An 11236-nucleotide genomic window follows, 5' to 3' on the forward strand; every position below is an offset into this window, starting at 1 on the left:
CTTTTTGTGTTTTTATAATAAACAATTCCCCAGGTCAAACCACTAAAGACAGCTTTCAAATTTAATTTGATTATCTCTTGTTTTAATTCAAACTTGTTCAACATTTATTTTTATTTGCTGTCGCTGCAGTAAGTTTTAGTATTCCCTGTAAAAATAAGGAAGAGATTGTTAGTGGTTTTGATTATCGAAGTGAAACAATTCTGAGTTTCAACATAAAATCAATTATGTAGAAGAAAAAAACAAGACAAAATAAAACAAAACAAAAAAAAAAAAAATCACTGGTGATTTAAAGTCACGAGCAACATTTCTCCTGTTAAATGGTTCATAATTGCAAAGACAATCTGCAATGCCTGTTTGTGTCTGGGCTGCAGACAGAAAGCAGCAAATAACTGAGCCAAAAGAAAGCTGCAGTGTTAAATTGGGCCCAGCTGACATCAGTGATGCAACAGAATTATTTAGCCACTTTGCTTTGCTAGCAGTGGGCGGCTAAATTGGCTCAATTTAGTGAAGAAGACTAGCTCTTCATAACAAAACAACATCGTTTGGAATCACCAGTCTTCAGACTCAAGTGCTATCAACGTAAACAAGACTATAGATTTTTAGCTTCTTTGGCCCACAGTGTAAGGTTTAACAACCTAGAAACCTGTACTAGGCTTCAAAAGCAGGCTGCATATATAATTCAGGGGGCAATGTACTTTCACTAAGGGGCAGCTGTGGCTAAGTGGTTAGAGCAATCCCACCAGCAGTTACATGCTGTAGTGTCCCTGGGCAAGACACTGAACCCCTCTTTGTCTCTGATGTGTGCCCCATCAGTGTATGAATGTGATAAAACACTGATTATTCTTTGTACAGAAATAGTAGAGTGCTGAATGAATGGGTGAATGAGGACACAGATAGTGTTGTAAAGTACTTTAAGTATCTTGATAAAACAGGCGGACACTATGTAAGTACAGTCCATTACTTTTATTGTACATATTTATTGCACACTACCTAAGGTAAAAGGGCAATCATGTTTTTGTCCATGTCTCAGTGTGTGTGTGTGTGTGTGTGTGTGTGTGTGTTTGTCTGTTAGCAGAATTTATCTTGAATAGGTCAAATGATTTTTATGAAGGTTTCAGAAAGTAATACTTTAATATACAGCTACAACTAACAGATTTACTTTGGACTTACCGGTAATTCAAACCAGACACCTTAGTAAAGTGGAGCAAATACAAATGACTATAATGGACCTGCATATAGAGAGTGGTGGCACAGAGGTTAAAGAAGGTGGGCCTGTGATTGCAAGGTTGTCGGGTCGACTCCCCAGACTGGCAACATCAAAATGTGGGTGGAAATGGTGACACACCCTCACCTGCCTTCACCCTTATTTGACTCACTCTGGCCCCTTGATCAAGGCCCTTAACCCCCACCATCTGCTCACAAAACAGGTTTCTCTTGAAAATGAGTTCTCGTGACTCAATGAGGCTACCTGTATAAATAAAGGTTAAATAAAATTAAATTAAATAACTCAGCCAAGTTTATGGATATTGAACTAAATTGTAGTGTGGTAGAAAATGAACGTCAGTACCAAAACATAAGCTGAGCACTAATTTATTGCACAAGACTGGTGGAGTCAATGCTGTCTACCTGCTAGAACATCAATAACAAAACAAAAAAATTATAATAATCACAAACCACTTGACAGTTTTTCATAACACTTAGAAAGTTATCATTGCGTGTATATCTACAGTCAGGTTTCATCACAATTTAAGATGGCCGTCACGTCTAACAAACATTAGAAAACAAAAATTATATGCTTATAGTCAGTTTTTTCAGATTATTGGCTAAAATTTGGTGTATAAATAGGTGAACATCATCCCCAACACACACTCCTTGCACTACATGTAGAACAATATTTTTTGCTTTAAACTATTATTTGGGGTCAAACATGTTTTTTTAGCAAAATATTTAATTGATCTCCAGATAGATTTTATTGAAACTTTCACAAAGTATTATTTGGATGACTTCTTAACAACTGATTAACTTTTCGAGTCTGTCCAACTCAGTACAGCTAAACAAAAGTAACAAAAATAATTCTAACGTAGTCAGTTTTACCTATATTAAGGTAAAGACCACAGGAACACAAGTGTAAGTTGATGCATATACTTTTAGCACTACACACTGAGTAACATCATTGCTTTAAATATTTGCATTAACTTTGTGCAATGTAGTTTGCAGAAATGGCAAATAAAGAACGGTGTACCTTCTGTACCTTTATAACTGTAAGAGTCAACCTGGTTTGTTGTTGGTCTGTTAGAAAAAAAAAAAGTCACAAACTTCACTAATCATTAAATGTGCAACTACAACTTGGAGCCATCCCAATTAATTTTTGTGTTGGCTAATCAACCCGAACCAACACAAAAATACCCATAACTTAGGGGATGTCAAAGTGTCTGTAACACATTCTACACATACCACAAGTGGAATAAAAACATCTTAATAGTTAAGAATTTGGGCATTTTTCAACTTAATTTGACTCATTTTGTCACACAACTGGCATCTTTTTTAACTTGATGTGGCCAAAGTGAAACATGAAGTGACATCAAAGAGGGACTCTTTTAAAAAGTGCTCTTCCTAGTCTGTTTATTGAAACTATATTTGAACTCTGACTCTTCATCTTTCTATAATATTGGCTCCAAATTAACAAAAGAAACATCACATTCTTACACTGCCTGTGTTGTTAGCCATTGAATGCCAATGATGTGTTTACATGCTGACATTCCCCTTTGGCATCACTTCCTGTTACTGTGCATGCCAGTACAGTAGTCCCTCGCTACTTTGCGGTTTGTTATTTGCGGACTCGCTCTATCAAAATAAAATTGGACATGACACACCATTGGCTGATTGATGGATGGGCCGCATGATGGGCATATAATTTTTATTTAAAATCAAATATTTTAAAACTATTTAGCACCTCCTGCAGCCAGTGTGCAGCCCGCAGCTCTGGAGCTCCCCCTTGCAGCTGATCAGCTGATCTCCGCTTTGCCACGGAGAAGGCTTCAGGGTACGGATCACCTGTGATAAATGAGAGACTACTGTATCTCAAAAACTGTTTCTCTCTTTTTTTTTGTTCTTTTTTTTCCCAAATTCATTATGAATGTTATTTAAAAAAATGCACTAATATTTATTGCAAACATTTGATGTCACGGGCACTTGAAAGACACTGAGCTGAATTTTGTTATATTAGTAGCTGAGTCTCATCCTTAATACATACATGTCAAAAGACAAGTACAGTATGCAATTGCAGCATGTAGTACTTACTGCAGTCATGCAGCAATACTGCACAACTGCTCAAAAAGTCATTCATGGTGTTTCAACAAAATCAATATAACTCTGCCATTTGCCATTAGACGATAATCTTAATTTAAACCTCTGGCGTTAAAGGTCATTGTCAATTACCAGTCCTCCAAGGAATGCTAGGCCTTTAATTTAAAGTTAGAATTGTAGTGAAAATGTGTTCTGAATTTGAACCATCACAACAAGTTGGTAAATAACCAAACCTAATAATAAAAAATAATAAAAAAAAGATTTACAAGGTCCATAAAGTTCATTTTTGAATTATGAAAAACAAGTGCAAAATAAGCAGTTAATATATTGGATATACAGTATCTTAGTGCTACTCAGCTTTCTGTTAATGTGGCTCTGCAGTATTTCCACCCTCCCAGTGTTCACTAACCATAGTACAGTAACTCCACAACTGGTAAACAACAAACTCCATGTTGCAGTGCCAGCTCTTTCTAAAACTAATCAACAGTTTGCAACTTCAGGTTCATGCACAAGTAGTCTTTTAACAACTGCAGTACAAGATCATTAACTTGCACTTCCAATCTGTTGAACAGAAATAATAATAATAATAATGTCATCACAATGTCAGCACTGTATGTTTCCATACAATGGCGAAATTAGTCTCTGCATTTAACCCATCCACCACCAGGTGGTGCAGTGGGCAGCTATTGAAAGCGCCCGGGGGACATTTTGGGGATTAGACGTGCTGCCCAGAGACGCCACGTGATGTGCAGTGACTGGGGATCGAACCTGGGACTCTCGGGTCCCAAGCCGGCTGCCCTGCCTCTACACCATCTCGGCCCCTTAAATCTCATTGCCTCAAACATTAGTTTTATTTTCCAAAAACCCAATGTACTTTTTTTTTTTCATCGTGTCATTTTTTTTTTTTTCCTTTTTAAAGGGGTAAGTTATTCTGAAATTGAATATTTTACAATCTGTGTCTATGTGGAATGCCGAGGAGTTGGCTAATTGTTAGATACACAACAAAATTGCAGAGATGGGTACTTCAGAGCACTGTAGTAATCCAAGTTGTCATGAAACGGTGTTGGAGAGAAGCTGGGCTTAAATTTATTCTTAAATATCAATATCAATGTCAAGGTCAAGGTTTCTTTATTGTCATTCTCATCATATGTGGTGCATGTGATGGAACGACATCGTGTACACAGGGTCCCAGTTACATCCAACAAAAGTATAAAATATAAAAGAAAAACAGTAATAAGATCTAAGATATGAACTAAGAAATATGTTAAACTAAAAATACACTAAGTACTACTAGTACAAAAACAATATGCTGACCAACAGCAGCATGAACATGAGTCTGTGTGAGCAGATGCGTATGAATTAATACAGCAGCATGAAACAAATCAGCAGCATGAGATCAGCAGCAAGGATAATCAGCAGCACATACCGGCAATCAAGTGGTATTACAGTGATTTTTTGTTTCATAGTGACTATCCTGGTTAGAGATTCATGAGTCTTAACAGCTTCTAGCTGTTCCTCAGTCTTGTGGTGCTGCACCTAATGCTCCTCAACCTCCTGCCTTAGGGGAGTGGGGCAAAAAGTGTGTGTGCTGGGTGAGTGGGGTCCTTCATGATGCAGGTGTCTCTTTTCCTGCATCTGGAGGTGTGGATGTCTGTGATGGTGGGGAGGCTGGCTCCAACATTCTTCTGTGCAGCCTTCACCACTCTCTGCAAAGCTTTTCTTTCTGCAGCTGTGCAGCCTCCATGCCACACGTTGATGCTGGAGCACAGGATGCTCTCCACTGCACACCTGTAGAAGGAGGTGAGGACTGAGCTTCCCAGACCAGCCGCCTGAGGAAGAAGAGTCTCTGATGAGCTTTGTTGATCTTTCTTGGGGGTGTTGTTGCCCCAGCTGAGGTTGGCGTTAAGGTGCACACCTAAGTACTTGTAGCTGGAGAACACTTCCACTGCAGATCCTCCTATGTTCAGGGGGTTGTAGGCGAGTTTATTCCGTCTGAAGTATTCGGCCATCTCCTTCATCTTCTTCACATTGAAGTGAAAGTTGTTCTTCCTGCACCAGATCTCCAGATGTTCCACCTCCTGCATGTAGGAATACCATGCACATAATGCAGGAATAACATGTAGCAAAACCTGTTGTGTCCAACAGTGGAGAGTTTCTGCTCAGAAATTCATTTGTGAGATTAAAATTAGAAGATACATTGTCAGTCATTAGCTTGGAGCTGAGAGACCAGACATGAAGTGAACACTGACAACTAAAGGCAGATGTAGATATACAAGATGGTAGGACTATTTTCTCTCACTCTGCACTTAGATTGTCCAAAGCTGAATCTCATTAGCTAATTATGTGGCTTATTAATGTATTTGTTGGGGTTTTAAAGCAAATTGATGCAAATACTTTTTTTTTCACAGACCCCCCCCCCCCCCACACACACACACACACACACACACACACCATTTCTCTGTTAATCTAAAACATAATTGTGGAATTATTAGTTCAAATCAAATTAGAAACCCATTCCAGAAAGCTGTGCACCTCTCTATTTAGTTTTACACATATAAAGTTGAAAATGACTCCATTTCTGGTGGGGGTGGACATGGGTGCAGGAGACATTGCTTTCCCTGATTCAATAATTAGACTTGACTGTTTTAATGAGACATCTCGGTCTGTGAGAGGGAGAAATATCAAAACTTAGTGCACAAAAAGCAACAAAATAAACATAAACAACAACAGCATATGCTGGTGAAGATTCTCAGTCATCCAGGGCATGGTAAATACATTTAAAAATGATTAAAAACAAAAACAACTGGACAAAAACAACAACATATATCTTATACACATATTTCAATATAATTATATTGTATATTTTTCAAGCAAATTAAGATTAGTTACATGGTTCATACAGTGTCTTTTGAGAAATATGATGTGTTAGCAAGAAAATTTATGAAACAAACATTTAGCATGATTACTAAATTATTCATTTCGGTATATATGCATGTTTATCACAACATACAAAACAAAATAATTTATAGAAAGCTGTAAAGTAATGACAGTTCCATCCTCCTGAAATGAAGCAGAATTGTAAATGAACAGAAGGGTTTAAGCTTCACAACAGGAACATTACATAGAACTTGAGCTCAGAATCTGTTTAACGCAACAACTCAACCTGTGTACTGAAATGGGACCATTTGGGGACTGCAAATGTTTTCGAAACATGTGTGTTAAAGAAATTAGCTAAGATATGAACTAAAATGTGTCAACCGCTGGTCAACCAAGTCATTTAGACATCCACTGTCTAAATGGCATTTGAAGTGCAGTATAGTGCACATAACAGGCATATTATAAGCAATTTCATTAGGTAGTGATACGATCAGATCACATAAAGTAGAGGTGCACAGGTGCTGAAGCACTTCAGACACCGGAGAGTACTGTATTTTTTGGACTATATGTGGCTGTTTTTTTTTTTGTTTTTTTTCATAGCTTGGCCAGTCTTGCGACTTATAGTCCAAAATGACATATACATTTTTGTTTCCATATTCATGACACTATTTTTGACCAACATTTTAAATGTTCATTCATACTGACATGAACTAGAGTAAACATTACCAATTGCATCCACTAGAGGTGCGAGAGGGCCTTCTAGGCTTTTGACAACTACCGGTAGGCTTACATACATGTTGCTCCTGTACCTAAGCCCCCACCGCCCTCCTGCCAAACATTCACTAAGCGAGCACAGAGAAGACAACGGAGAAAAAACGTAAGGGACGTAAAGTGCCACCAAAAAGAGGATCTTATTCTGCTGATTATAAACTGCAGGTTCGCTGATGCAGCAGCTGAGTCCAATTAGGTTTGGATGGATCTCTGGCAGTCATTCGTCTGGATTTTCTTTTTACCTCTTTCAACCGGCTGGTCAGCGCGCAGTCAACCGGCCGCGAGCGGCTGGTGATCCAAATTGGATCGTCATCTGTATGCATCCGCTGACACAATCAAAACCCCGACCGGGCCCGCCCATCCAGCACATTTTGTGGCTGGGCCTTGGGCCCAGGTTAGAAATGACAGCTCTATTTCAGAATAAATGCGACTTATACTCGGATGCGACTAATATGTTTGTTTTTTTCCTCTTCATGATGCGTAATTTGACTGATGCGACTTATACTCCAGAGTCCAGAAAATACAGTATGTTGGATTATACACTCTCAACTTGTTTATGAGGAAAATAATGTTCAATCTTGCTCGAATCTTCCAATAGTTGTTTGCCGTGTGAAAATATTGTCAGGTAAAATTAGTTAGGCTCCTGTGAGTACTTCATTCTCAACTCGTTCTTCTTGTTGGCACTAACTGAGGGCAGTAAAGTAGTTCCTTTGTTTTATTATGTAAAAAACAAGTTTGTAGAAAGTGTGTAAAGTGAATTTTTTGTCCTCTGCCTTATTTAACAGCTATTTTCTCAAACATTAGGTGATGTGTAGAACAATTCTTTTTTGTTCTTGAGCATATTTTCTTATTTTATTTTAGGTCTGCAGGCCTTCTATGACATAGGTTGTTTTTTTGTTTTTTTTTACTGCCTCATATCTCATTCAGTTGTGTTCAGCAGTAATTTTGTGTGTTTAAATTATGCAAGCTTGTGAAAGCTTATATCTCCCAGAGGAGAACTGAACTGTTATGGCAAAAGCGTTACAAATAAATCTAAAAAGCATCAAATAAAGAAGGAGATAAAACTCCTAAATCCACAAATTCTGTAATAAAGCTGATGTTTATACCTAGTCAGGTCAACAAACGTACCAAAAGGTTGAGGACACAAGCCACAATATCTGGAAAAAAAAGTGCATAATTTACTGAGTTTAAGAACCCCAACACCAGTGCACTCAGTCGTAAGCTTGTGAGCGTCCCCCAAATCTCACCTGATGCCTCTGCCCTTGGGCAACTCCAGAGAAGGAGTTAGGCTCTAAAGTCCAAGCTTTGTGTAAAAGTGAGCCCAGCTATTGCTAGTTGGTATCGATCAACTTCACGGACCAAATCTTCTGCCAGAGAAGTGATGTTCCACATCTCAAGAACCTGTATGTAACATTGGTGATTGACATGTCCAGGCCTTCTGCCTTGCATGCTATCCAGCTCACATTGCACCCAGTCTTGATGTCCCTCCTTGCACAGCGAAGACATCATGGAGTTCAAAGAGCCAAGGCCAAGAGCATTTCTAGCACTAACACCACCACCTCTCCAAAAGGATGCCTTATTTTCCTCTTCTGTGTGAGGTCGCCTGTTCAGTATAATATCACTTCATTGAGTATGTTGAATAGCTCTTGGTGTGCCCACCCCCGTCTGGGACAACCCCAAGGATCACGGGGGTCCAAAGGGGTTATACTGTACACATCATACAGCTTAAAATATATTGACTTTGTTTGACATTATTATTCAGGTCTTATAGGGCAAGTCAATTGTGGTCAAAAGTGCAATCCATATTAATTAATTAAAGTTATTTTTTGCAACTTTCCTCAAATAATGATTTTTTTTTTTTATGCATTTATTTATTTATTTGTCCTTTTTGTATACTTCGACTTGTGTTCACACATTGGATGCACAGAATAATACAAGACTGTGAACTTGAAAATGAAATAAAGGGTGAGTGTGGGTGGACAATGTGGTATTCTTTGAGCTGCAGTGAAGTCTGACAGCATAGATCACAACCTGCTCTTCTGATTTTAGCAGTGAAAGCTCAGCACAAGCTGTGACTGACAGCTTCTAAATTACATGATTTTATTTCATGATATCTGTATTTTTCATTACTTACGGCACAACTGAATGGAATATATGTATATTTATTTAATGCATCAAAAATAAATATATTTTTGCAACATAGACTGAACAATCAGATCATAAACATAATAAAAAATTAAAAAAAAACAACAGTTAAAAGGTGAAACCAAGAGCCTACAGTACTTGAATACAGGTAGGCAAAGAAACATATATTTATTTTAGATCACCTGTGTCATTCTCATTTATTTTAAGACAAAAATGTATTTTCAAATTGCATTAGAGCCACGACTTGTCTCATTATGCTGAACTGAGGGAACGCCTGAGAGTGTCTTAGTGACCATTCATCAAGTGCTGTCTCAATGCACTGCGTGGTGGAATAGTAAACAGAAAGGGATTCATTATACAACAAAATACATGCAATGCTTGTTGTTGGGATTGCGTCATCAATTTGATGCTGATGACTTTTGAGTGAACGAGGTATAAAGACGTGTGTGTACAGCTCAGGCTCCAGCTGTGAGAATTACTAAATAGCTTTGCTGGCTGTCTTGGCCACAGCTGGTTGAGTACTTTAGTGTTCAATACAGAAATGAGAAAGTTCAAATATTTATCCTATGAGTGACAGAAACTATAGGTAACATTTATATAAGAAAAAATCTCAACAGTATTTGATTGGTGTCTTATAAAGAAAGGAATGCTATGATTGTTTCTCTGCACCTTTGTTCAGCTGCATTACAGTTCTTTACACTTTGTAGAGGACGATTTAGCTGTTTTTGTCTCATTGTTGTTTCATTTCCTCTATTTACTTTTCATTTTATATGCTTTTATATTATGTTCTTTGTTTAAAACAGGTCTTTCTTGTAAATGAGTCCACATGGCTCATTGAGACGAACCTGCATAAATAAAGGTTGAATGAATTTGATGAACTATCTTTATTTGACACTTCTCTCAAAGTCTAGCAATTGCTGTGTAATCACAATTATTTTGAAGTCATTGTGATCATGTTTGAATCGTTGTCACATATGTCGTTAATCATCTTTATTTAAAAACAAATCTGAATAAAAAGATGTTTCCTTTCAGACACCGTTGTAATGCTTTCATGCTGCTGTTTCTTTCCCTACTGCTTTGTTTACACACATTCATTTCATCATCAATTTTTCCAGCGTTTTATTTGTATCTGGCAGCTTTCTTCCAGGTATTGTGTAAATAACTTGGTTTTTTTTTGGTTTTTGTTTTTTCTGATCCATGTTCTAATGAATGCTCTACTCAGTGTTCCCCAGGGGCCATGAGCCAACACTGTTAACTTTTTGAAACTCGCTGCTTCTGAGCTGTGTTGCCATGTGTTTGACTGTCATTTGTAACTAGGAGGCTCTTGAACAGTATAATAAATATGAATACATCTGGATTTTCTTTTGTTGATTAGCTGAATTTGTAGCAGCTAAATTGATCCAGTAATATCTACTTTGATTTATCCTGATGCATGCTCAATAATCCAGGTAGAAAAATCTAAAAAAAGTTAAATCTGGTCCTCTGGACATTCAAAAAAAAAAAACAATTGTAGAAACTTTTCGTCTTTCAGATGAAAGACAAAAAGTTTCTACAATTTTTTTTGTTTTGTTTCGTTTTTTGAATGTCCAGAGGACCAGCTTTTTTAGATACTTTGATTTATATCTTGCTGAAATTTTAAATAAACAAAATACCGTAGTTTATATGTTTTTAGTGATGACTTTCAAGATTAAAATAAATCAATATTTTATCACATGTATTTTTGTACATTAACGGACACATATTTTCTGTTTAAAGAATCTTTGTAATATAACCCAACATTGTTCAGTCAGGTCATCTGGATGGTTTATTTATTTATTTATTTATTTATTTATTTTTGTTTTGTTGTTGAGACATTTCAGCCTTCATCCAAAGGACTTCTTCAGTCCGAGAAGACACAAACAAACTCAGTCCCACAAGCAGCACACTCTCATGGTGATCCAGCCAGATTGATTTTGATAAGATGGTTTCTGGGGCCCGTCCTCTCACCCATCGACTCCTCTGAGGCAGCCATGACAAAGTCTTTCAAATCAACAAAGTTCATGCTCAATAATCAAGGTTCAAAAATCTAACATTGTTCAGTCAGGTCATCTGGACAGTTTCTTTTTTACTTGTTGAAAAGTTTCGTCCTTCATCCAAA

General features: G+C 37.4%; 1 protein-coding gene across 1 annotated transcript in view; it reads left to right on the forward strand.

The window, feature by feature from the left end:
* astn1 (astrotactin 1) overlaps positions 1–11236 on the forward strand; it is a 487375-nt gene that overhangs the window by 165398 nt on the left and 310741 nt on the right. The gene's annotated exons all lie outside the window — the stretch shown is intronic.

The sequence above is a fragment of the Nematolebias whitei genome, chromosome 9 (assembly GCF_014905685.2).
Source record: "Nematolebias whitei isolate Nwh7 chromosome 9, NemWhi1, whole genome shotgun sequence".
Lineage (NCBI taxonomy): Eukaryota > Metazoa > Chordata > Actinopteri > Cyprinodontiformes > Rivulidae > Nematolebias > Nematolebias whitei.